This window comes from Grus americana, chromosome 29 (genome assembly GCF_028858705.1).
Source record: "Grus americana isolate bGruAme1 chromosome 29, bGruAme1.mat, whole genome shotgun sequence".
Classification (NCBI taxonomy): domain Eukaryota; kingdom Metazoa; phylum Chordata; class Aves; order Gruiformes; family Gruidae; genus Grus; species Grus americana.
Window position 1 is genome coordinate 3,433,394 of NC_072880.1, and position 26,602 is coordinate 3,459,995.

At 49.0% G+C, this 26,602-nt stretch overlaps 1 long non-coding RNA gene across 1 annotated transcript in view; it reads left to right on the forward strand.

The window, feature by feature from the left end:
• Positions 1 to 4,203: 4,203 nt before the first annotated feature.
• Positions 4,204 to 26,602, forward strand: part of LOC129197634 (uncharacterized) — a 33,124-nt gene continuing 10,725 nt past the window's right edge. The window contains exons 1-2 of the long non-coding RNA XR_008574361.1: positions 4,204 to 4,293; positions 21,058 to 21,432. This is a non-coding gene — a long non-coding RNA (uncharacterized LOC129197634). The remainder of the gene's footprint in view (positions 4,294 to 21,057; positions 21,433 to 26,602) is intronic.

Genomic DNA, 26,602 nt, shown 5'->3' on the forward strand with positions numbered 1-26,602 from the left:
CTTCAGGGTGCTGATGACTTGTTGTAACCCTGTTCTGCTTGAGGAAGACCTGACCTTTCTCCAGTGTAGAGTTACCAGCGGCAAATTGTGCCTGACCAATTTGATTGCCTTGTGTGAGGAGACAACAGGTGAGAGCAATAGATATTGCATATCTTGGCTTTAGCAACGTGTTTAACATGGTCTCTCAATTTACGAGATACAGATGACTCCAGTGGAAAACTGGCTGGACCACAAACTCACAGAGTTGCAATCAGCAGTACAAAGTCCAACTTGTGGCCAGCTACCAGTGGCTTCCTTTTGGGAGCCTGCGTCCCTTTATTCTGGCGCTGGTGAGGCCACATCTAGTGTCCCGTTTTGGGCTCCCCAGTTCAAGAGATAGATCCACATACTGGAGCAAGTCCAGAGGAGGGACACAAAGATGGTCGGGGTTTAAGCATACAGCAAATGAGAAGAGGTTATGAAACTGTGAAGGGGGATTTAATTGCTGTCTTCTGCTACCTAATGGATAGTCATAGAGAGGAAGCCAAACTGTTGAAGGACAACACATAACGCTCACAATTTGGAACAACAGAACTTCTGGTTGGTCATAAGGGAACAGTCTCCCCCATTAGGGTGGTGAAACAGTGGGAGAGGGGCCAAAGAGGTGGTGGGATCTCCATCTTAGGAGGAATTCCACACTTGAGTGCACAAGGCCTTGAGTGATGCAATTCAGCTAGGAGGTCAGCTCTGCTCTGATCAGTGGTTGGATGAGAGACCTCCAGGGTCCATACTGACCAAAATCTGTTTGTGATTATTGTATTGGCGCACTTCGGTGGAGAGTATAGCAAGACATGACATATCCCTCTTGTTTTTGAAAGCTAAGATATTTGGTAAGAACCTTACCCTGTTATGAGCACCTTGAGAGGGCTGAGACAAGAATGGATATCTTAGGAAACACCAGAAATAAGATAACTTCATCTTTGCCTGTGGCAAACAAACTGTACTATTCATTTCCTGGACAACTTGGTTTTCTTCCGAGAACACCTGCTGCACTCAAGAGCACCATGTAGTGAGCAAAGGGGGTCTAGCTGGGCAGGACCACAGCTGCATTAGCAGCGTGAGTGCTGAACAAAGTTCGGTGCTGCTGGATGTCCGAGGACTGCCTTTGAGAGAGGCACATCTGGAAGCCAGGTTGAAGGGGGAGAATATATCTCCTCATGTCATAGGGCACTGTGAGAATTATAACCTCCCTGGTATTTCCAAGACTTACGTCTCCGAGTGATGAGCGCAACAGATAAATGCAAGAGGAAGCAAAAGATTCCCTATTCAGAGCAGGGTTTGATGCGTAGTAAACAAGCCCTGAGGCTGTACACTGAGTGATGAAGATACAAACTGCACTGAACAGTGCAGGAACGCAGCACAAAGCAATGTAACGTGTAGCTGTCCAGGAAAGACTGGCTAATCTGTCTGGAAATAAAGATGCGGAGCACAGACAGTGCACCATGTCAGTGTGAAATTGGTGAGCGCTGCAGGTGCTGAGCTCCACGAAGGAGCCAGTGCAGCTGAATGGGAGGTGTGCAGGGCAGAATGGACAGAGACTGCTCAGAGCAAATTGGCTGCAAAGTCCTGGCTTGGGAGGCAGGCTTGGGACCTGGGAAGGAGTGGGGTCAGTGAGATAGACCCTCCTGAGCACTTTGTTGGCAGCAGGGTACTCAGAAATGCTGCAAACTGAGAGAGCAGGCAGGAGTGGTTCCTCCAATCTGAGCTGCAAGCATCAAGGAGTTTTGATGCATTATCGAAGGAATCTGTTGTGCCTGGGCAGGCAGCAGTGGTGTTTTGGGTGTGATCCTGCCTTGAAAGAAGTCTGGCATGGATGGTCATCCCTTATATGATCTATTCAAACCTAGAAAAACAAGGGAACAAACACTAATAGCAACATATGGGCCCAGTCTGGCCACTGCGACAGAGGCTATACCCATCCAGGGCTCTTCCTTCTCTGCAGGACCATGTGAGACTCTGCTATGCCCCAGAGCTGACTGGAGAGCACTGACTCTCCTTGGAAAATGCAAATCACCCTCATCGTTTCTACGTCTTGTCAGGTTGTATAAAGATGCTTCAAGTTTATGCCAGGCCACCGTGTGAGTTGCTCTCTGTATCTGCTCTGCCCTTCCCACCACTGTTCCCCTTCTGCATCAGGGATGAACACAGGAGAGCGTTAGACCAAGAACAGACCCACTGAGTTTCCTTATTCATTTGATAAGGCCTGTTAGTACACCTGTACTGATTGACATTAATTTCCTAGTTCTCCTGTATCAGCCTTCTGAGGATTTCTGGAGACAGCCTCAGATGGCAGGACTGTCTGCCTGTGCTGCACAGCTCCACTGGTACTCTGAGTGATGCCGAAGGTTTGTACCAGCAGCAGACGCTGACTGTCGAGGCGCAGGTTATTGTTTATATCAGCTAAATTACCCAGTGACCCAGGCCTGCTTCCTGCTGCATTGCCCAGCAGTCCTGCCTATTTACCATTTAGCTCTGAAATTGCAATAACGAGATTACTTGATATAAAGCAAAGCTCCACCAACTTTCCCACTCTGATTCTCCTCCTCCCGTTCTGAACAGAGGGCTCTCTCCCAGGAGGAGTCAGCAGTGGATTTGCTGCTAGAGATTGCACTCGCTGTGGCTTTGCCTGTATCCTTCAAAGAGACTCACTGTGAGGAAGGAAGAGCTGTTAGTTTAATCAGATTATTTATCCCTTCAAAGTGAGCAGTTCACTTGGAATAAGTAGGGGAGCTCAGTGGGCTCAGCTAACAGCAGTGTATCCCACCAATTTGTGCTGCCCAGAGACAGCTTCTCCCTTCTACTGAAGGTGCAGGGGAGGTGGTGGGTGAGAGGTGTGCATGGTCCAGAGCAGGGGTGTAGCTGTTGTCAGTGCAAAAAATGCAGTTATAGAAGAGCCTGGAGCTGTTGAGAGCATTTGGGAGAAATGTATTAATAGACTGCACTAGACAGTGGGCATCTGTGGGATTGACAGCAATTGGGTTTTATGGATCGGGGCTCGTGGGTCCTTGCCAGGAAGGGCCTGTAAGGGTTAGCAGCAGCGAGACAACCGGTAGTGGGCAAGTTGGGTCTGGTGCCTCTGGTCTGAAAGTGAGTGGTTGTGGAGAAGGGCTGGTGACTCCATCATGCACCAGGACAGACTACACTCAAATTTACTCTCCCAACAAGAGATTGTCTGTTTCTGCTTGGGAACGTGGTATGAGTGGCACTTCTGATGGAGTGAGGAGAGCTTTTAAAAAAAACCTCTGCTATATTTAATTCCCAGACTGAGAAACAAATCCTCAAAGCAGATGTAATGGCAAAATGGGGGTTTTGCCCAATTTGTGGCAAAGCGAAGGCCTAACTTGTTCCAAATGTGATGCCTTCACAGGTGGATGCGTTGTTCTTTTGTTCAAACGTTGGAGGATGGCGCTTCCTTTTGCACATAAGACCATCTGTGGAGGGGGCTGAGGCAGGAAGGGAGCAGCTGTGGAGTAAACAGGACTGCATGTGAGAGTGTGGGTGAATAATGTGTCCAGCCTCATTCACAGCAGCACCACTTCATCCTGCACCAGCAGAGCCCTGGTCACCTCCTCCCCAATTCCCGTCTGTGTGAATCTGAGCAAAAAACTTTTGGTGGACAGTGATTTGGCTGCAGCTGGATTTACCCAGGGTTTTGGGAACACGAAAAGGGATCGGCATGCCAACGCTAGCCTGCCCCAAGTACTGCTGAGGGGTACAGAGATAGCAGATCTTGTTAGAGCAGAAGTGGGTAATAGAGCCTGTGCCTTCTTGTGCTGCTCTTTGAGCCATAGCCACAGAGAGTGGGGCACAGCTCTCTCTGCACATTTCCTAATGCATGGATAAAACAGGATTTTAACTCTTACCCGTCCCTAGTTACTCAAGGCCCATGAGGGAGGTTATTCTGTTGCATTAGAGCAGATGGACAGAGTAGCCAGGGACACATCCAGACAAGAGCTGCCACATGGTAGAGGAGAAAAACCTGGAAATTTGTTAATTGAGGATAAGGTTGGGGAAGGCAGTAGGACCTCCTTCTAAGGAGACACTTGGTCAGCCTGTCTTCCTTGCCCTGTGGTGATGGAGTCAGGGTGCTGCAGTTAAATTGCTGATGCCGGCACTTGCACAGGATCTTGTATATTAACTGCACTGTTATTCTGTTGCAGACATGTGTGAAAAATTACCCTGCTGAAACTACACTAATCGCAGCATGCAGTATATATACTTGCAAGCACAGTATGCAAAGTCTGACCCTGCCAGGTAAGGATATGCTACAGTTCTTTCACACTTGCTTATGACTATTTAGTATCTGCACAGTAGTAGCACCAGTGAACCCCATTTATATTACTCTAGGACTTTATTATATTAGGTGCTGCACAAAGAAACAAAAATGCTCCCTTTCCCAAAAGCAGCTCAGAGGCCAAGTGTGGGATCGGGGCTCTGTTTGTTGTGCTCAATTTGCACTATACAGATCATTACCACAAATGTGTTGATCAAATCTCTGTGACTAACTAGAAATTGAGATTTTTATTCCTCCCTTCCCTCCAGTAAGAGGTAATAGACCCCATGCCAAAAGCTTATTAGGGATCCAGATCACACCTGTATAACCCTTGGTGAGTTCCTGAAGTGTGTGTGTGTGTTGATGATGAACTTCTGATTTATAAACCTCCTGTTTACAAATTAATTCTCAAGCACAGACACTTAGGCTGACCTGAGAAACTGGCACTGACAAATACCTTTCAAGCCCATTATAATTTCGCTAAATCTACTGCTCTTTCTGGCCTCTGCATTGGAAAAGAGCTCCATGTTAGAAACCATATCAATGGTAAAATTAAAAGGGATAACAGTTTCATTGCTTATTATCTGAGAGTGTTTGCAGTTACTACCGCCCTTTTAACTTGAGGTCTGAGCTAGCAAGCCAAGCTAGAGGGCAAGTGTTTACCCCTGTTTCTGGTGCCACCGCCTTCCTTGCCGAATGTCTTATTGCATGGTCGTGGACGAGTTTATGACAGAAGTGAGGCATGTCCCACAGGAGGGTCAGCTGGTGAGTGCAGGGTGCAGCTCTTGGGGTAGACTCTGGAGGGGGAGAGCTTTGCCAGCAGCTGTTGGATTTGTCATTTATCTGCCATCAACCAACAGCTTTTGAAGATCGTAGCAGGAATCTGGACAGGGGATGGTGTACTGATTTGGCACCTGCTCTTGCTAGCAGTGATGCCCTTGTGTTTTCTTTGCTGTGTCTGGGCTTGCTGAGAAGCCAGGACAGGGTCTCATCTGGCTAAGTGATGTCTCCATGTGAATTACCCGCTGCCTGCAGTCACAGGATCCTGGAGTTTCATCTGGCCATTTGCCCTGGCACCTTGACTTTCAGGAGAATAAATCTCAACTGGTGCCTGTAACTGCATTAATAATAGAATCATAGAATCATGGAATGGTTTGAGTTGGAAGGGACCTTAAAGATCATCTAGTTCCACCCCCCTGCCACGGGCAGGGACACCCTCCACTAGACCAGGTTGCCCAAAGCCCCATCCAACCTGGCCTTGAACACTGCCAGGGAGCCAGGGGCAGCCACAGCTTCTCTGGGCAACCTGTTCCAGTGCCTCACTACCTTCATAGTCAAGAATTTCTTCCTAATATCTAATCTAAATCTACCCTTCTTCAGCTTAAGGCCATTCCGCCTTGTCCTATCACTACAGGCCCTTGTAAACTTTCACTCTCCAGCTTTCTTGTAGGCCCCCTTTAGGTTCTGGAAGGCTGCTATTAATTACTGAGCATGCCTGGAGGAGCTTGTGTGAGCTGACCGCTTCTTCCCTGAGGCCATCTGGGAACCAGAAAAAGGGCTGCTTGGAGTCCCTGTGCCCTGAAAAGCTGGATTCCCTAGGAGCATGCCTAATCACAGCAACAGGAAGATGAGATAAATGTGTGCAGTGTTGCAGAGCTTTGAATACCTGCCCAGGAAATGGGATACCTGCAGGCCTCTTTCTGCCTACAGGAGATATGGACATCCCTCTGGCACTGCATCATACCATGTGAACATACCTGCAGGTAAACGTGCAGCTTGCTCAATCCTTACTCAAAACGTGCCTGGCCCAGACATGGATGCCATTGTGCTGACGGGCAATGTGCAGCGCTGAATGCTCCAGCATCAATCCATGCCCTGCATACCGAGGTATACAGCTGGAGCAGCCCATGGCTGGCTCTGCTAGGTGACACTGTGGGGCTGTTAGCAACTGGGTTTTTTTTCCTGTAAAACTCAGAGCCTGCAAGACAAGAGGTACCTGGTTGCACTGCTGGAAGCAGCAGCTGCATATCACATTCTCACAGGCCCCTGCAACTCACTCCTTGTGATGCTGACACAAGAAGATGCTTCAAAGCTACCCCTGTGCAGCTCCCAGTAATCTAGTGTGGGATGAGATGGCCAGGGATGTGAGAGGTCCTGGAGTACCCAGGGATGAAGTCACCCTAGGGATGGAAGTTGTGACACAGGACCTACTGGAGTCCTTGTCCATGCCCTTTTGGAATGACAACTGGAGGCAAAGCTGGGTCTCCAAGGCATCTCGAATGGCACCAGACATTTGTGTGCGCAACTGAACCCATATTCTGGTTGCAGAGCAGACACTGGCTTCACTTGATTCTCTCTCCAGACCTTGCCAACTAGAGCTCCAGGGCTTAGTTTGGTTACCTTAATACCAATCTCTAACTACTTAGATTCCCCAGGGTGCCCCACCTGGACATGAGACTCCCATAGGCCCTGCGTTTGATCTCTCAGCACTGTGTGGATGTCTGGGATACCCCAAGGCAGCCAAAGCAGCACTATGAGCCAACATGTATGCAGCTGAATCCCAGTTCCATTGGCTGTGGTAGGAAGCTGTACATCCTGCTCCCTTGTAGGTGTTCAAATTTGAGCTGAACCCCTCAACTGGCTCTCCCTGGCCAAATGTGATCTCTGTTTCTAAATGGAGTCTGAGGTGGCAGCTGAGATGGTGATGCTGGCACTGGGTATATACGTGATTAGGTGAGACGAATCTTGCAAATGGGATTTAGGATTGTGTCCATTTTATTTGTTCGTATCTGCCAGAGCTATGTTTTGCAGGACGCTTTGGACACCTCTTGGTGGTGGCACGTTTTCAGTGTGGGTTGTGATGCTTTCGGGCCATTTTATAGGGGTGATGTTGATTTTACCATTTGAGTTTCACAGTCATAATGTCATATGGGACCAAATGAAATGCTCTTCACATTTAATTGTCATTAAATTATTAATTTACCTTTATCACTCAGATTTATGATTCCATCAAGATAACAGGTTATGCCGATAAAGTCTATTTTTTTATGAACTTCCATAGAACAGCCAGCTATTCCCTGTCCGACTGACAGGCTTGTAATTACCCAAGTCTTCTCATTTACCTTTCTAAATATTGGCACAGAATTACCTTTTTTCCCATTTGCTGAACCTCCTGGCTTTGCTCTCATTTCCCCACTTCCATCCATAGATCTGCCTTGGCCAACTCTCATACTAGCAGACCCAGGCAGTCTGCACAGGTTTTTGCCTTTGATCAGGACAAGAGCTCACAGTTACCTCAAAGATTTCTTCCTGTAAGGGAGTCACATTTCTGCCCATCCTGAAAGGTGGGAAGCCACCCCTGGGTTCGTTCTTCCTTTTCTATGAAGCAAGGTGTGACCTCCTTACCGAGAGCAATATTTGCATGGAAATCTGGGTCACTCGATCATTCTAAATGGAACTTGCAGTAATTTTGTGACATGTTTTGTGGAGAAGAAAACAGGTCTTTGTTTTCTACACCGATCTTGTGAAGGCTGAGAAGTATTCCACCCCTCCACACAGGCAGAACGTGGTGTCCATCTGTGCTAATGATGTGATGCTCCCTGGTTGGTGCTCACACATCGGTCCTCCTGGCAAGCCTACCTCAGTTTCTCTTGTGCATCGTGCACGGCCACTCCTCATGTTTTGATCTGCTCAGCTCCTTGGCTGTTTTCTCAGTTACAATCTTCTTGGGAAGCAAGGAGCCTGGAGTTGGGAACCTGGGAATCCAGCCGACAGTCTCAGGCTCTCTTGGATCAAATAAGCAAACCCAGGCCTGCGCCCAAGTCCCAACCTATGTGTATCTTTGGCTGCTACCTCTTCTCACCTCACTTGTTGTCTGAGTGATCCTTTCACCCGCCTCTTTCCCAAGTAGCTCCATAGAAATCTGCTGCTGAATGGAGACCCCCTCCATGCCTGCCACTGCTGGACATGCAACCAAGGAATTAGAACAGTACAAATGGCAAGTTTAACCAACTCATTACCCTTCAGTATACAGTAAATAAAATAATTGGCTTTAGACCCCTCTCAAAACCTCTGCTGTCTTCCTGACAGAAGGGTCACAGCATTTAAACACTGTGCGCACAAGCATTAGGCAGCACTGGGGAGTTGGAAACCACAAATACTTTCTCCTCGGGCAAACATGATAAATGTGTATTTACATAAAAATGGAATCAGGAAAAGCTAACGAGTGTTAAATACCAACTCTGGAGGCTCTGATATGAAGGGAAGCACAGAGTATCAGGAACAGATGGATTTGAAAGCTTGCAGAAAGACTCATCAGAGCAGTTCCAGCTGCCTGAACTCATATATAAGGCAGAAAGGAAAAGGTGGCCGAAAAACATCACCAGCCTTAAGACATGGGCAGTTGTGGTATTGGCAGGGATTTTACCCGACATGCTTCTGCAGTGTCCTAGAAGGTATTAGCAGCTATTTGACTAATGGGGTCTGGGTGATATCTCTGGATAACTGGATTTACAAAAAGAGTGGGAAAAGCCCTTCTACGACAGCTTTGAAGGAAATCTAGTGGTCACAGATTAAGGGGAGAGTACTTGCAAGGACTAATAGCATGTTAAAGGATGGGGACCAAAGACTAGAATGAGCATTTGGTTTTCATGGGGAAGGGTAGTTAAGTGTTGAGTAGTGTGAAGATCTGTGCTGGAGCTGGCAGTGCTCAACATATTCACAAGAAAAGGAGATAATTGTGAGTGGCAGTATTTTTCATTGGTGCAGTATTGTTTAGGATAGTCAAATCTAAAGCTGTCTGTGCAGCCCAGCACCAGCTCCTGTGTCTTGGCCTCCATCCTAAGCTCTAAAAGAGATCCTGCAGGTCTTATGGCTGTTTGTTGTTCTTGGTCTCAATCGATACCCTGACATCCAGCTCCCCAAATTTAGCATCACAGGACAAAAAGCTACTGGAGGGAGATCTGTAAGGAGACAAGGACTTGTAGGAAACTGAGTCCTCACCATGTGTATTAGGCTCTGCTACGGCTCCTCATGTTTGCTCTGGAGAAAATTTGCCAGGACCAATATTCAGCAATAGCTGCAGAGTTGGCTCAGGGTGTCACTGATATGCACTGGATGCTCGATTAAAAAAAAGAAAAAAAAAAATCTTTAAGGCTATTTAAATTTGTGCTGAGGGTAGGATTCAGCACCTGGGGCCGCTGCTCTGTGAGCAGACCCAGAGCTGACCCTGTAGTCTTGGATAGGCCTCCTGCACTGCCACCATAACCATAACCGTAAGTGCTTACAATTCTCTCTCTCTAGGGCACAGAGTCACTTTTTTCTGTTGTATTTCATATTTAATGCACCTTAAAGGGTAACAAGTATGTCAGCACCTTAATACTGCAGTGTACTCTAGGACCGAATGTGATACATAGATACCATGAATGATATTTGGACTGCATCCCAGTGCCCCCATCCTGCACCTTTTCCCTCTGTGTTTTAGGGAATTCATTCCCAGGATCTCAAAGACGAAGGATTCCTCTTGTTTGTGATATTGCAAGAGGCACAAGAAAGTCTTTGAAATGGGTTGCAGGTTTAATGCTTAGGAGGAATGCTTAATTCGGACTCCTTAAGATATCCTTGATCAGATAAATGATGAAGGGCAGCAGCAAGAAGAGACACAAATGCTTGACCAAGAGTTTGAGAAAAAAAATAAATCCTCAAAACAGCAAAATAGATGAATTTGAGAAAAAAAAAGAAAAAGAAAAAAAAGTCAAGAAACCAAACAAGAGGGTCCCATTCAGTGACATATGAATTTGCCAAAACTGCAATAAATAGACAGGCAGAGCTGAAGTGTGAAGTGTGGAGGTGTACTCCTGCTTGTAATTATAGAGAAACAAACACACTTTGTCATCCTTGTGGGAGAAAGCATCCTTATGAAATGCCTAGCATCCACCTTGTTGCTGAGATTAATACGCTGGGTATTTACATGTTAATGCAACACATCTTTGCTCAGACCATCATAATGCCATTAAAAAGAAGTAAATGCATTCAAAGGATTGTTCAAAGGAAAATTACTAGTAGTGGATAAAGAGAAGCCCTGAAAAAAGATGCCCAGGAAAAATGGAGAAGACGAGAGGTGATGGGCACAAAGTGCATTAAGGGAAGGTTGGACTAGAAATAAGAAAAAAAATTCCTGTGCAGAGGAGCGATCAGGGGCCCAGGAGAAGATCATTCCTCCCAGATGTTTGTTCAACCCCACCTTATACGCAAGTTTATACACTCCAGTGCAGCATGGTTGTATTGGTATGGTATCCACCTTTGTCCATGTTATTTTAGAGCTGTTTTCAAGCTATTTGTTCCCTAATCTGTGTTTCTGAAATGGACTGTTCTTATGTAGGCTCTGGGCACGTGTGCTTCCTAAATTGCAGCCTATTTTTTTGCAGACTATTTCTCCCAATTTATCAAGGTTACTTTGTATTCTAATCCTGGCTTCCAAGTTGATCCACCTGCAGATTTAATAAGAAAAGTTTTTATGCCATCATGAAAGTCAGGTATGAAACACTGAATAACACTGGGCCTTGGCCAGATTTCTTCTTGATATATTTTCCCATTTTGAGCTAAAACGTAGGTAAAAGTAGATTTTGCGGTAGCAGATGGTTTTGCACTTGTTTTAGAGAAGCTTAACTTACACGACTTTCTCTACCTCATCTATAGGAATGTCATACAAGATGGTGTCAAAAGTTGTGTGGAAATCCCTGTACATGGCATCTTCTTTGGGATGTTAGGAGGATTCTTGGAGAAAACTGCTGAATGCTCTGGACATGCAAGTCTGGAAGCCCTCCATGATTAAAGTCATCAAGCCCAGTTAATACAAAAATTAACTTCCTAATCTGTTATGTCCTTCCCTTGTATCACTGAAGATTTCACACTTCTTCCCCTGGAGTGAACTGGAGTAGCTCCCTTTTGAGTAAAAGCCGTAGCAAAAAGAGCCTCGTGCTTGTGACTGTCACCTCTTGACAGCGTGTCTGCGTGGTGAAGTGCTGGACCACCCCTTGCCGTTGCCCTCTGTGTACTGCCAGTGCCTTACCAAGTGGTCGTGTGTGCCTCTCGAGTCCTCTGAGGTTGCATGTCTTGTTTGGAGCCCAGACCCTCTGACTTTGTGCTTAATTCCCTGTGCTGTTCTTAACTGTCCATCCCAAGTAACCTGAAGTATTTTTTCTTCCTTTTCACTTCTCTCCTATGCTTGACATCAATGCCAAGTTTCTAGTTTTGAAAAGTTAGTCTTTAACTAAGTTCCTCCAGCTGCTTCCTCATCAGAATAGTTTTCAGTTGTTGCTGTTGTTTCTCTAAGTAACCGCAAGTTCTTTTTGGCATCTGTGTAGATTTCCCTTCCATGGGCTCTTCCTCACCAATTTTACGAGTTTATGAAGCAGCTGGGTTTTTTTCTTGTTTTTCTTCCTTTTTGGCCAGAATCAAATGTAGAAAAACTTCAGCTTTAGGGGTTTTGTTTGTCTGTTTTACCTTTTGGATTAGAGCTGTTCTGCCAATGCAGTCATAAAACTTGCCAAGCAATCAGTGATTTACAGGATCCCTGTCAAGCAATTCTGAGTAGCTAAAATCCCTTGCTACCACCAAATACTGTTTTTTGGATGAAATTGTGAACCACTCGTTAAAATGGCTGGTCTTTTTTCTCTTCCTAGCTGAATTTCTGTATGCCTCTGCTCTAGTAGCACCCATTTTTCCTTCTTTAATTTTTATTCAGAGACTATTTCCTCCTACAGTCTCATACTCAGTGAATGTACCTATGCTCTTGAGATCCTCCTTTTTCTCCTTGTTCACCCTTCCTGAGCAAGCTATACAGTTGGATATTAATATTCCAGACATAAGTTATCCCAACAAACCTGTTATGCCAATTAAATCAGAATTTTGCTTTGTATGAAGAATTTGCACTCCTCCTATTTGTTCTGTTTCTAATGTTTGTATATACCGATTTCTAAGACATTAAACGCATTGTCCACTATTGTCCTTGTCCTCTTATGAACTATAAATGGTTCAAAAGCCGTCCTAAAATCAGTATGGTTTCTTGCTTGTCAAAAGGTTGTTTTAGAACATTTAGAACATTACTTCTCTATTAATTTTCAGCCTATGTTCATGGCAAATTTATATTTATTTATTCTTGTGCCAATTTGTGCTTTGGATTAGATAGGTCTTCTCCCTCCATGGTGTTTACTTCCCTGTCGTATTTATAGCGAGCATTTCTGCCTCTCCTTAGCCTTCGCTTTGTTGCATTGAACAAACAGTTCTGTCATTTCTGATGGACTCCCATTTTTGAGCAGAAATCCTTAGGATCAGCGCCTAAGCATGCGTCTGTTCCTTTCCCCTGCTAAATTGCATTGGAGCAATGTTACTCCAGACCTCAAGATCAGGCAGCCCTTCTCGTGCAATAACCTTACTCCCCTTTGTACTGATGATGCTTCAACTTTAGGCCAGCAACAAATTTTGTGATAATTCCTGCTGGAATCGCTCGATGAAATGCTAACTCCTAGATGGCTGTTTGTTAGCTTATCCATCGCCTACTGGTAGAAATTAGTATCAGGCTCTGGACACCTCAAGGCAGGGGGCCCTTGGTTTGTCATCAGCAAGGTGACAGGGTCGTGCTCAGTGCTTTCTGTTTGCTGTGAAAAGGGGTGCTGCTGGACACTGCGCTGGGCTGTGGGCTGTGGATGAGATGTGGGTAGCGTGCTCATTTGTAGCTCCCTGCAGCAGGAGCTCAGCTGGGCTTGCTCTGTTCCTGAGAGAGTGGCTTGAGGTGGCAGAAACTAAGTGGCAATTCCAGAAAAAGATCCTTTTAAATAAGGCAATTTTAGCTTAAACTGTAAAACTCGGCAGATGCTGAAGACGAGAAGTCTGGCTTGTCCACGTACAAGTGTTTACTGCTGTCATCTCAGGGCTCCTCTAACAACCAGGAGGAGTGTTAGAAATTAACAGGCTGAAACTCAGAAACTAGACAAAGTGGATTAGTGTGGCGATGAAGGGGCAGGCTGCTCTCCCGTCCCGGTGGAGCACACCTCTGACGGTGCAGCCTGGTCCTGCTGGTGTGATGGGTGTGATGGGCATGCCAGACTTGGGCTGCGCTGCAGTGTCACTCCCTGTCCTCTCCTCTCCAGCCCCTCTGATGGGGCTGGCCCCACAGGCTGTGTCCGCTGCACTTGCATCCTGTCTTCCAGCGGTGGGTCTCGAGTGCCTCCGGGGCATCTTGAGTGGTCCTCGGTGCTGATGTTTAGGCACTGCAGCCACCCAGAAGATCTGACTCATGACTGGTCAGCTTTGCGTTAAGCCACCTGTGTGTAGGTGTGCAGGGATAGGCATCTCTGTGGGTGTTGAATCTGATGTCTTGACTTCTTTTACAGTCGCTGGAGACCAAAAAGTTTCAGCTTGCTCTGGGCACCTCATATTTGACAGGTGAATTGCTCTGGTTCAAATAAATGTGAAGGCAGAGCTGGCCAGAGCTTTCTGGTGATCTGTCTTGATCTGCTCTTGCAGCTGGCTTTCTGAAGGAACTGAGAGGCTTTTAAACTCAAACAAGCCAGGTTTTATTGTAGTATGAGCTAAAATACTTACCAGAGATATCGCAAAAGGACAGATCAGATCGAATAGGACTAAAAAGGGTTTATTTAACTCATCCCTGCCCACTTGCAGTAAAGAGTATTGCCTCCAGGCTTGTCTTAAGGGGTCTGACTTTCCGAGGTGCAGAAAACTCTGCATGGTCTCCTTTGCAGAGACGTTTGCAGGTCTCCTTTGTCCAGGGACGTTTCTCCCTCTTCCAATAGTGTCTGCTCCCTGCGTGCTCTTGTGGTGCAGATGTCCTAGCACCTCCTGCCACGTCTGCTGAGCTCTGAATTCCCTGTGTCAGTGTGGACAGAACCTTAATGAAGATTTGTCCGTGAGGATGGTGGGGAAGGATGCTTCATCCCTGCAGCATACTCACAATTGGCTCATACTCACACGTGATCCGCTGCAAAATGTTCCTGGTTCCCAAAGGGAGAGATCAAAGAGGCTCCAGAAAAAAAGGTCTAGACTTCTTCGAGGTACCCGTGCATGGAGGGGAGGGAAAGGGGCTTTCATGGGCCTTCAGCGAGGTTCAGTGGCTCTCCCTTGTGCTCACTGTGCATGCGGGGTGTCTGCTTGCCCCAGGTGATCCAGCCAGACGCTGCTTTCCCAGTTCCATCATTCAAGAAGGGCAAGGAGGGTCTGGGGAGCTACGGGCTGGTCGGCTTCGTGTCCTGGAGGACGTTTTCAGGCACATAAAGGACACTAAATATCTGGGAACAGCCAGCAGGGATTTACCAAGCGTGCCTGACCAACTTAATTACCTCCCATGATGAGATGTCTGGCTGTATGGAAAAAAGGGGAGCAGTGGATATTGTTTATATTGATTTTTAGCAAGGCTTCTGATGTCACGAAGCATCCTTATAGCCAGTACTACGTAGGTATGAACAGGCTGAATGTATGGTAAGATGGGTGGAAATTTGTCTAGCTGTTGTGTTTAAGTAATACTAGTCAACACTGCTCCTTCTGTCAGTCCCGGCGTGGGTACCTGTAAGCCACCTGCTGATGCTGGCATTCCCTCTTTCCAAGAAAGGACTTACGCTCTTCATGTGAGGGATGCCTTTGCCAAACAGCTCTGGCTCACCAGCAATCCTGCTGGGAGCCCCTTTAAGAGGCCCAGTCCTGCCTCAGGTACCTCTTCTCCGTGGCTGTTCTCAGAGCTGGTGGTGGCTCTTATCTTAAGGACACTTGGACATGCCACCTCCAGGCCATGCCCAGCTCCTCCAGGTAGTAAGCTTTACTTCCTCTGTGGACTTTTCCCTCTCCCCATAGGCAGTGGTGCATCTTCTGGGAGTCTGTGTTGTTCCTGTCAAGGGTGTCCAGACTGACTCACTCATGGGTGCAGGTCCCCAGAAGACCATGGCAGAGCAGCCTGTGGTATACTTGAAGTCTGGTCCTGCTGTCTGGAGAACCCAGAAGCGCTCTTGGCTGTCTTCTCAGCACCACAGCCTGGGTTTTCCTCGATGCTTCTGCCAGATGATGGAAGGAGTATGACTGGAAGCAGGGAAGACCTAGAGGAAGTCCCTCCGGAAGTGCGCAGAAGATCCAGGGGCTGCGGTAACTCAAGGTGACCAAGGTGTCACTGTGAATGCATTTGCGCTGTGCCAAGCTGTCTGTGCAAATAAGGTCCTTTCATGTTGGGAGGGAGAAGCCCTGCAGCGTTTGGCAGACGGTGAGCCAGCAGTGAAGAAGTTGCACAGTTTTCTGCTGTGTAAAGAGTTACGTAAGCTCTGAATAATAACAGAGCTGTTAAATATGACTTCTCAGGGCTGAACGCAAAATAATAACAAAGCGATCATCCTGGAAGGGACGACAGGAGCTGGAGGGAAACAAAGTGCTGTGAGGGAAGAATCTTCTTGGTGACTCGAGCTCTTGTCTTCCCTACCAGCGGTCAGAGGCAAAACTGTGTTGAGAACCTGTGAGCTGCAACCTTCCCCAAAGGCCAGAGCTCCTGTCAGACCTCCAGTCTGTCTCCACTCTGCTGTGCTTTAGGGACTTGCAGGCTGCTACCACCAAACTGCTGTTGGAAAAGGGAGCTCAGCAATGGTCCTGTCCTGCTTTCAGTGTGTGCAATGGGGTGGGAGACAAATGAGGGTCTGCAAGGCACCAGGGCTGTTGTGAGGACGGAAAAGAGGCAAGCCAAGGGTATTGGTGCTCCTTGTGGTATACTCCTCTGAGACACAGCGAGCAGTTTTTCCTCAAATGCATGGTATATAAAAGCACGACTCCTCCCTGAGAAGAACTTGCTGAAGAACTCTGCAGGTGTGCAACTTTTGCCCAACAAGGTGGTAAACACAACCTTCCTGCTTCCAACTTGCTGAGCCACTGGTCCCTGACAGCCTGGGTGCATCTCCTGTCCCTGGAAGTACGTACACAGTGTGCCTCCCCTGCCAGGCCGTGCTGCCAGAGGCATTGCTGAGGCTCAGGAGGACACATAGCTCAGCGCTCTCCCTTCCACCCTGGGCGAAAACTGCTGTCTCCCTGCAGATATGGAGGCCAAATGCCTGCTCTAGTGAGTTAAACAGTGTGAAGGAATTGTCACTGGATGGCCATCATCTCTAGATGGGTTTGGTTCGGGCCAAATCATACTCTCCCGAACTGTTCCTGGATGAGCACGAGGAGGTTATGCTGGGCTGGGACTGTGTTCAGGAGCAATTTGTGTGTTGAGCTCACTTGTGGACATTGAAGAGAGTTTGATAGCCTGGATATGGGCTGGGTGATGCCAGCTGACATTAGTGCTGGAGAACAGTCCTGGATGCATTTAATTTACTAGGACAAAGAGACATCCTGGCTGGACAAGCTGTAGAGCTGGGCTGGTGAAGGGCTTGGTGCCAGGTGTGGGAACGGTGCCTGCTGCATGGAGCAAGGTGTCTTCACAGCCGGAGGACTCACGGGAGAAGTGTGTGGACAGCATAGGCTCCTTAGACACAGGCTGCTCCATACGGAGGCGGGTGGCTGACAGATTCACAGCAATGGTTTGTGCACAGGGTTGCACAAAGGGGTAGGCTGTTGTTGTGTATGTGGCTTCAAGCGTTTGTGTCCCCTAGGACACAAGTTCAATGTCCTTGGCTGTGCCTGATGGGAGCACACAATCTCATGCTCAGCTCAACTCCGGGTCCAAACATGCCATGGAGATGCTGCCTGGAGAGCGCTGCTGTCTCCAAGCAGAGCAGAGATGAGCAGAGGACCGGTTCGGTCCAGAGACAGCCCGTGAGCTCAGCTTTGCTGGCTCAAGGGCAGCAGTTCTGGTGCTTGGCTGTTTCTCTGCAATGGGCTGAAGCCATGTGTGCTCCTCCCCGATTCTGGGAAGAGGATGGTGCCTTTGCAGCTGTTTGTTCTTGGGAACTGACAGTCCCAGGAAAGCTGCCAAATCTCTGGCTGATGGATGAGCCCCTCTCAGAGCCTGAAAACCTTTCAGACAAACAGAGCGGAGCTCTTTAGGGAGCTGCATGTGGGGATAATTCAGAGTGAGGGGGCAGAATTGAAAATGGGAGCACTGTAAAGGGTGGTGACAAAAATGCCTCTTCACATGCATGGGAGTCCCCAAAGCTGTGCTGGGAAGAGTCTGGGAAACTGGAATTACTGGCTTTAGACAGGGAGAATATGAAAGGAGTTAAGACACAGTGAAGATGTGAGCTCCTGAGACGATGGGGAAGCAATGTGCCTTAAGAACAGACATTAAAATGAGCAAATTTGGAACGAAGAGAATTAAATGATTCCTTTCACAGCTGGAGATCTGGGGAACTCCTGGCCATAGCGTGCCATTAAACTAAGTGACTTGGGAGTTAAACATCTTTTTCTCTGGCACTGTTTGTGGGTCAGTACTTCCAGCAAACCCTTCTCAGTTAAAAGGCACCTTAAAGGGAAGCCAAATTACCCCAGGGCCTATGTGGATTGGCTTTTCTTGGATATCATACTTCTAGAGAGAGCAACAGGAGAGCAGAAAACAAATGGCAAAATCAGATTGCAAAGGCTGCTGGCCAAGATTACCAAATGCAGGCAAGTCATTCTCTGCTTCATACAGCTCACATGTGGGTCTCCAGTGGTCCTCGGAAATGTTTCCTGACCACCTCCAGCCAGCAGCAAAGCAAGCAGCTCTTGGTGACCTGTCGGTCTCTCAAACAGGCTGATGCTCTGATGTGTTATCCCGCGTGTGTACTCTGTCAGTTATCCCATGTGCAGGGAAGTGTCACTGTCCAGCACCACTGAACCAAGAGATATGCATCCAGGAATGGGAGCACAAGCTGCACAAGCCATTAGAAAGCATTTCGAGGGCTCCAGTACAAGGCACAGAGGCTCTTCCAAACCTTCTGGGCTGCAGACTCCTGCAGACAAAGCAGACACCTGTCATTTTTGAAAGTCTGGGTATCACACATTGAATATTTTTGGCTTTTTATCGAGACGCTAGGGCCGAGCCTTTTGCCATAGCCAACAAAGTGGTCCGCAGGCTGCAGTGAGGTCAGGCTGCTTAGCACAGGGAGTTTTCTTAGTCTCTACACAAGTTTGCTGACAGCTTACTGGGGGAGCAGTACAGCATGGCTTTCCCCTGGTGTCCTTAACTGTGCTGCTCCTGTACCCCACCAGGCAATCAGCCTGCATCTGGTTGCATGTCCCTGTGAGGTCCTCCTCCACCAAAGTCTTTGTGCTACCAAACAGTGCCGGTGAGTGGCCTGCTGTCCTCCAGCCGCAGCTTCCATCTCTCTCTTTCCCTCCAGTGGTCCCCATAGGGTGGGGAGCAGCCTGGCATGATGCCCTGCAGATGTTTGGCCCAGGCTAGCTCTCCCCATGGTCAGCCAGCTGGCACGCAAACTGCTTAGCTGGGCTGATGTTCCCTCGCTTGCTCTACTAAGTAGCGTCTGGAGCAGCTCTGGGAAATTAAAGCCTTAACAGAAGCTGTGGTGGCAGGTCCTGCCTGAACACAGGCATTTTCATCCTCCCTCAATGATTTTTGACTCAAGCGATATTCCTGCAGGGTGATGGGAGTGATTTCCTCCTAGTTCTCATGGAGGAAACCTGTGGGTCTGCTGGGAGCCCTTGCAGAGCCCCCCTTTGCAGAGCCCTGAGCCCGCCAGCGTGAATCACTCAGCTGGCCCCACCAGGCCAGGCCAATGCTTGCAGCACTCCCAGGGAGCAGCAGCCGGGGAACAGCAGGGAAGGGGGCAGAGCAATCTGTTGCTCAGTGCACGTACAGGGACCAGAACTGAGAGCACACAGGCAGGGGGTGGCTGGAACAGGCAGACGGAAACCGGAGCGCAGCACCGGGTGGTGGGTGGGCTGGCAGAGACCCAGGGCTTGGGGAGCCTTCATGCTGGGGCTTCACACCTGCCTGATGCATCCCCAGGGAGAAAATCATGCCTGCTTGCCTGAGCAGTGTTGCATGCATCCTGGGTTTTCTTGAGGACCATAATTGCTCTAATGAAATGGCCACAGAGAGCAAGACACAAATGTGTCTCTCCCCTGCTATTTATGCCCTGATGGCCTCGGAGCTGGTACCCGTGTTGGGAGGACATGTGGGAAGGCTATGCAGCTGAGCTGGCTGGGGAGCACAAAAGGGAGACTGCTAATTGCACCACAAGGTCTTTGGGTTGGGGCCATATGGCCCATGTGGGACTGGGGCCATGTCCCTTCCAGAGAGGAGTCTGAGTCACACAGGAACCCAGTGCTGCTGCCAATCTGGTAGGCAAATGCGTACAGCTCAGCAGAGCAAGCACAGTGCCCCAGGCACAGCCAGGCTCTTGTGTACTGCCTGGCTAGGGCTGGCACACACAGGCTGGGGGTGGGCCACTGCTTATGGGGCTGCTTTTGCTCCCAGGCAGGTCTTCTCAGCTTCAGAGCAATCTTAAAACTCCTCCAGTTGCTCCTGCCTCTCCATGCTGTGCTGAGGTGTGACATACTCTTCTCTTTCAGGCACTACCTCAGGATGAGATAAAGGCACGAGGGGAGCCTGCTCTTCCCCAGCTATTGCGAAAGCTGTGGGATAGATTTAGCCCTTGTGTGTGGACAACAGTGCGTAAGTGTGGATAGCAAAGGTGTCTACATGAGCCCTGAACTTCCCTAGGACTTACTGGGGCTGGAGAGCAAATCACTCCTCAGGGTCTGTATTGTCCTCACTGGAGACACCTGCTCGGTTGTAGGCATCTTCTCGTAGATACCTAAAAGGAGATGTCTGCAACCTGGGGCTGAGCAGATGGAGCAGATGTGGACGGTCCCACACTCTGTGGCTGGAAGTAGGCATGGTTTTTGGCTGTGTGGCAACCTAGCAAGGTGTGAGAACAAAGTGACTGTAGGAACAAGGATGGGGTGGCAGCCCCTGGCAAGGAGCAAACTGTTGGTCCCAGCTGGTACTGCTTGCGTGTCCCATCCTGATAGCACTGCTGCAGGGCATGGGATGTGTCCTGGAAATGCTGGGCATGGGATGCACCATGCTCAGATATCCCTCCTTGCTCGGGACAGCACAGCAGCTTATAGGGACCACTGCCTGCCAATCATCAGTCAAGGGATGACTTTTGTCCTCTGCAGGCACAAATTATAACCACCAGCCTGCTGTAGGTATGGACCTGGAGTCAGACACTCCTGGGTCACGCAGCAGGGCAGCTGGCTTTTTAGCTGGAAATGATGCATTGGGTCAAAAACCGATAAGAAAAATGTCTCCCCAGCCCATGGAAATGGATGGAGGTGGTGGTGAAAGTGGACCTAATCTGACATCTAGCCAGAGATACATGTTCAAGCTCTGTGCACTGTGTTTCTTCTTGCTTGGCTTTTGCTGTGTGCTCCCCTTGGGATCCATTGGGGTCACAGGGCTTATTCTTGCTCCCTGGCAGTACTCTAAAATTGCTCAGAGCCCGTGGCCTTGTGGGGCATGGACTATGGCTTGGGTACCTCAGCCCTACTGTTTCTAGTTCCAGTTCTTGTTTACATGCTTTCCTATTTAACGAATAGTTCTGCAGCTAATTACTGATGGGACTATTTATAGCAGCCTAGTTCTCCCTAATAGGTCTGTTTGCTACTCCCTGCCTGCACACTCCTTTGATATAAATAGAGAGCCAGGGAGGTTGCAAAGCTGGAAGATACAGTGTGCAATAGGAAATACCAGGGAAGGGGATGAATCCTTCTCGATCTTGCTGTCCTCTGCTATGTTACATCCTCTCTTGCAGACTCAGCCAAGCCTGTTATGGGAGGAGGAGTGACTCTCGGAGCCATGCCAGACCTGACCGTGCCTTGCTATGGGGTGAAATCACTGGAGAGACAATCAACTTGGGGCCCTAGCATGGCCAGAAGAGGAGTCTGGACCATTGCCAGCAGTGAAAACAAGAGGTCCAGGGATGCATGTGAGTCTCTAGTAACGAGACCTGAGTGGGATATAAGGAATTCCGTGTGGGTCGGAGAAGGGAGGCAAGTGGATGAGCTGTGCAAGAGGGCAGCACACCTTGGGACATGCAGTGTGAGCGGCATTGCTGGAGACCTTGGCAATCTCACCTCTGAGGGAACTCTGTAGCAGCAGGGGACCGAAGCTGAGGATAGGGGCAATGGTGAGTATTTCTGCAATCACTTGGCATTTCTCTGGCTGTTAAAGCAGCAGCAGTTCCTTGCATTGCCTCTGCTTAGCCAGGGGCTGGCTCCCATCACTTGTGCATCTCTTTTGCTTTTAAACTGGAATCCAGAGCTGCACTGTGGCTCTGCTCTGGGGTGTCTAAGGAGAAATGGGAGCTTTGGTTTCCAACGTTTTCCTGGTTTTGTAAACAACCAGAAGGAAATACTTTACTTAGCATGGGGGTTAGTTGAGGACACTGTGGATGCTACCAGTCTGCGTGGATTCAAAAAGCAGCTGGACAAATTAATGGGTGAAAAATGCATCAAGGGCCATTAAACCTGAAGATACCATCTTGGTCTTGGGAAATCCCTGAGTCACAGGTCACTGGGGGTTGAGAAAGCATGCCAGGGATGCTTACCCTGTTCTTACAGCCTTCCCTTGCTGTCTGCTGTTGGAAATGGTGATAGGCAGACCAGAGATGGCTGTTTTTAAATTCTTCAGGTCATTTACTAATCCCCGTGAGCCACCACTGCTTCAAAACCAGAATTTTGTCTCTGCAGGAGCCCCTGTCATGCACAGTTCACTTCTAGTCTGCTTCTTCCACTGTTGCTGTGAACCCCCTTCTCCCCTATCAGATTAAAAACAGTAGCGAGCCTGAGTGTATGAGAGAAGAGAGCATGTTATCCGGGCTTGTCTGGACACACAGATCTGCATTTCCAAATGGCCTCTGACAAGGGGCACAAATTTCAACAGACTGGGGTGGGTTTCCAGAGAGTTTGTCTCTGTTCTCACCACCTGCTGCAAGTCAATCCTTTGTGCACAACAGTTGCAAACTTATACCCCACTTTGCTGGAGGTAGGCAACCAAAATTACTGACCCTATTTGAAAATGGGAAAGTTATTAAAGGAAGTGTGACTCAAATGATGTCCTTTAACATATTCTAGCGTGTACCATGTTTAAAGAGCTGGAATAGCAGATTTGTGTCATCCCTGAAGAAGATGCTTGTTTCTGAAGTTATTTCCACAAATTAGGAGCATATGATGCTCTATCAGTAATTATAATTAAGTGTTCTCATATCGCATCGCAAACTTAGCTGTTCCATGGAACCACTTGTAGGAGAAGGGATTACAGAGCACGGTAAAAGTTAGTGTCTGTGGCTCATTAGTGACAGAAGATTAAATAGTGAATGTACTTGAAGCATTTGGTACTGTTTCCTGAAAGACAAATCGTTAATGTAATCTGGTTCAGCTTGAAAATAACGCCAGGCCTGGCTGAGGTCTGTCTGCAGGCTGCAAACCCATGTGCAATGAGCTGAAACTGTGTGGGGACAAAGCTCAGGAAGGTGAGAACAGAGCAGGATGGTGTTGGCTGGCGGATGTCCCTGAGCAGGGGTTCACGCACCAAAGTCGATGGGAGGGAGAGTTCTGGAAATATTCCTCACGCAAACATCTCACTGCTGCCTGCAGTAGCTGCATGTGAACCAGGTTTGCTCAAATCGTGGTTTCCCAGCTTGCCCTGAGTGCACAGAGACTTTTTGCCTCTTCACCTTGCCCTGGCTGGGAACGATGCCTCCAGATGCCAAGAGTCAAGATTACTCCTCAAAGGTAAATGCTATTGGTCTTGGGGCAGCCAGTGCTGAGAATAAGGCTGTCTGAACAATGATGAAAGCAAATCTCTCTTCACCCCCAAAATGGGAGAGCTTTTGAAACATGACTCTGGGTGTGATGCTCAGGTCTGTGGTTGCTGCAGACTGAGCTGGTCAGAGCCCTGGGGAAATAGTGCTGCTCTTCACACTGCTCTGGTTTCTGAATGCAGGCTCTACACCAATCCAGTGTGAACAAGATAGCACCCAGATCATTAAGGACCTCTGCTGGTGTAACCTGCCTCTCTCCAGTTTTCCTGCATGTTTCTCCCTTGTTCCATATTCCATGCCAAATTTTTAAAAGCTCTGCAAAGATGGGGTGATGCTTGCAAGGTCATTATCCTTAGCATTGGAGTAAATGAGCAGGCAGAAGCTGTAAGAATTGTCAGAGAGAAGCATGGTAGTGCAGGGACTGCGCAGCCTCGTTGGACTGGACAGCAATCCAAGCGACTGAATCGCTTTGGCGTGGGCTGCCACAGCCCCGAGACCAGGCCTGGAGCCAGACATCTGTTGCATGCGTCCCCCACTTTTACCTCCAGACCCTGGGCATTCCCCATGGTTGAGGTCTGCATGGCACTGAACTGGGCAACCCCTTCGCCCCCTTTTTGAGGTTGAGCCATCCATACTGTGCTGGGTCTGACTGCACGGAAGACAGCTTAGTTGTGAGAAAAAGCTGCAAGAAACTTTCGGTAGGTAGCTTTCCCCTTGTGCACCCACTGGACCTGCATTTAAGCTCAAGCCCTTGCCCTTAGTCCTTGACTGAGCTACATGGCAGGTTTGCCTGTGTCTAGCCCCATACCCAGCCAGTCCTGACCCTAGCCTGCTTGGTTTGCCCTTCTTGCTTGGGCTGTTGTGGGAACATGCCCCTTGCTAGTGTGGCTGCTGCCCTCACTTGCCTCGTCCTCACCCTTGGCTCCTGGCTCACCTTCTGTTGCAGAGCTGCCCTGCTCTGCTGCCCGTCTGCAGCCCGTGTCAAGCAGGCTCAACAGCCACAGCCCAGCCCAGGAGATGACTACGCAGCTCTGCTCTGGACCTCTGGGCGTGCAAAACATCAGATGAGCTCACACAGACTTTTGAGAGAATTGTCTATTCTGCAAGTTGTTTTCCCCCCGCCTACCATGGCATGTCCTGTGGAGCAAGGAGAAGCATGGGCTTATGAGTGCCCCTTGAGGGGTGGTGGGCTAGAAGTGACGAGGACAGTGGTGGAGAGGGAAGCAGGGCTGGGGTGAGCATGGCAGGGTGAAAGAGGGACACGCTTCCCCCATGTTTCTGGTGCTTCTGTTCGAGAAGAGGGATGCTGCACCAGGTAGCTGTGAGCTCGCTGCATCCCTTCCCCCTGCTCCTCCATCATCTCTAATTCCCCTGCCTGGCTGCAGGCAATCTGCAGTATTTCTGCTGGATGTGTGCAGGGCCAGTGGCTGGGCTTGTGCCAGCAGCCTCGCCCTGCTCAGACCAGACAGCATCAAGGCTCTGCACCGTCATTTAAGTCAGGGTCTGATAAGAATGTGACTCAGTTGGCATCAGAGCCGCAGCATCAGGCAAAGCCATACAGATGAGGGTGACTGCAGCTCCACTGGCTCCAAGGTGTGATGCTGGGGTGGGATGGGAGCATCGCACTCCCCTGCTGTTCTCAGGACCCTGTGGAAGGGACTGCGATTTGTCCTGCAGTGATAAAGCATTGCATCTTTTCTGCGTGTCCAGGGAAAGGCCAAGGATAATCTCCTGCTCTGTGCAGCTCATAGAATCATGGAATCATAGAATGGTTTGGGTTGGAAGGGACCTTAAAGATCATCTAGTTCCAAGCCCCCTGCTGTAGGCAGGGACACCCTCCACTAGACCAGGTTGCCCAAAGCCCCATCCAACCCGGCCTTGAACACTTCCAGGGATGGGGCATCCACAACTTCTCTGGGCAATCTGTTCCAGTGCCTCACCACCCTCATAGTGAAGAATTTCTTCCTGATATCTAATCTAAATCTACCCGTCTTGAGCTTCAGGCCATTCCCCCTTGTCCTATCACTACACTCCCTGATAAAGAATCCCTCTCCAGCTTTCCTGTAGCCCCTTTAGGTACTGGAAGGCTGCTGTAAGGTGTCCCCAGAGCCTTCTCTTCTCCAGGCTGAGTAACCCCAGCTCTCTCAGCCTGTCTCCATAGCAGAGGTGCTCCAGCCCTCTGATCATGTTCGTGGCCTCCTCTGGCCTCGCTCCAACAGCTCCATGTCCTTCCTGTCCTGGGGACCCCAGAGCTGGATGCAGTACTGCAGGGGGTCTCACCAGAGCAGAATAGAGGGGCAGAATCCCCTCGACGTGCTGGTCACACTGTTTTTGATGCAGCCCAGGACACAGTTGGCTTTCTGGCCTGCGAGCGCACATTGCCGGGTCATGTTGAGCTTCTCGTCCACTAACAGCCCCAAGTCCTTCTTGTGCTTGGGATTGCCTGACCCACGTGCAGGAACTCGCGCTTGGCCTTGTTGAACTTCATCCGGTTCACAGAGGCCCGCTTCTCAAGCCTGTCAAAGCCCCTCTGGACGCCTCCCCTTCCCTCCAGCGTGTCAACTGCACCACACAGCTTGGTGTCACTGGCAAACTTGCTGAGGGTACACTCAATTGCTCCTCTTGGCCTGACATCTCTTGCAGCCATTTGCTCTGCAGCACTTGCATTGTGGCAGCAAGAAGGAGGGACCAAACGCTACCTGTTCATCTCCTTATATAGATAAACAGATATCCAAGGCTCCTACTATGCGCTGGAACATCATGGCTAGCCTGGCCTGTGCCACCCATACCATGGAGCTTTCCGCACAGATCTGAGCGGTGTTTCTTACTGGTGAAATCTTTTCTGGAGTAAGGAAGGGCATGCTCCCTGGGATAAGCTTGCTCTGCTGCTCTATCCTCTCATTGAGCAATGTCTCAAATACTGCCCTGCTTTTCCACAGCTGTCCAGGCAACAGCTCAGGGCAGAGTCTTGTCTTGGCTCCAGACTCCTGCACATGCTGTTCTAATTAGACCCACATTCACTGGAATCAACTCTGTGATTCACATCCCAGCTTGGTTTCAGGATAAGCCTTGGGTCAATAACTGACCTCGTGCCCTAGCTGCTGTGCAAAGAAAACTGAAGACCACAAACCTGCGAAGCACCCCAGTGCACTTCAGCTCACCCCATGGTCTGGGCAACCTCTGCCAGGATGCACGGCCCGTTGGGGCCTTGCTCGCACCAGGCAACACTGCTGGAGAGGTGCTGGTGCTTCTGGAGGTGTCATCACCCACCTCCAGACCTCCTGCTTGTGGCAGAATGGAAGCCAGAGCTTCTGGGGACTGGATGGGAGAGGGGGAGACATCAGTGGAGAAGCAGCAGGGCACAAGATGAAGCTGTGATGGCATCCAGGTGTGCTGACCGTGCTGCTGCCCAACACCCAGTCCTGCCCTGCTCTGCTCTTACCTTGCTCCCTGTGTCTGTCCACCTTGGATGGGAAATTAAATGGGTTTGCATGATGAACATTACCACATTATCAAATCATTCCAGCCTAAAATT